Source organism: Sinocyclocheilus grahami, unplaced genomic scaffold (genome assembly GCF_001515645.1).
Source record: "Sinocyclocheilus grahami isolate Dianchi unplaced genomic scaffold, SAMN03320097.WGS_v1.1 scaffold27.1, whole genome shotgun sequence".
Lineage (NCBI taxonomy): Eukaryota > Metazoa > Chordata > Actinopteri > Cypriniformes > Cyprinidae > Sinocyclocheilus > Sinocyclocheilus grahami.
In genome coordinates this window covers 907,351-908,018 of record NW_015505206.1, presented here as the reverse complement: position 1 = coordinate 908,018, position 668 = coordinate 907,351, and the positions used below count along the sequence as shown (strand labels likewise).

At 39.8% G+C, this 668-nt stretch overlaps 1 protein-coding gene across 2 annotated transcripts in view; it reads left to right on the top strand.

Annotated features, from left to right (window-relative positions):
- The window catches only part of LOC107567456 (gap junction gamma-1 protein-like), a 51,557-nt gene that overhangs the window by 43,855 nt on the left and 7,034 nt on the right, over positions 1–668 (top strand). The window contains exon 1 of one of the 2 annotated variants that reach the window (XM_016253147.1): positions 204–259. The exons of the other annotated variant lie outside the window; for it this stretch is intronic. The gene's annotated coding sequence lies outside the window, so the exon portion shown is untranslated. Of the gene's footprint in view, positions 1–203; positions 260–668 lie in introns of those variants that run through there. 2 annotated transcript variants of the gene reach the window in all.

Here is a 668-nt window from a genome sequence, read left to right as displayed (position 1 = left end):
CCCCCCCCAAACCACAACCCTCTCTGACCCAGTTTTTTGGGGTAAAGGGCTATTGTGTGCTTTTCTGAGAGTTTTCCCCTCGCGCATTCTTCATGGAGACACACTCTTTGTGTGCGCATACAGTATGTGTGTGTAGGTCTCTGGTGCTGCTGTAAGGTCAGTGGTCTCTGATCTCCAGGGCTGCTCTTCAAAAGAGAAGAAAGGAGGAGGATACAGAAATGAGAAGAGGGAAAGCAGACAGGGAAAGACAGAATGTTGAGTATGTGTGAGTACAACTTTCACAGCATGTGCTTGTAACAGGCAAATACATCAGTGCTGTTTGACCTGATTTGACTTCAAGTATTTCTGTGAACTGGATGGGACTTTTATCTTCTGTTCTGTGTCTCTGTAGATATGGCATGTGTTATGTTATGTGACACTGTTCACTGTGAACCAGTGAATCCCAGGCAGGGGCTACATTTTGCTTTTCCAAACCCATAAAACAATATTATTAAAATTTGTGTATTAATAATGTAAGTTTTGTCACAGGATTATTTAGTTTGTTTATTTATTTAAGAGTGAACTATTCATGTAATAATGAAAATGCTAAATGATATTCATTATATTATGAGGTAGGAGGAGCACATTTCTGGTTTAATGCTTGGGATTTATTTTGCTTTGCCAAACCT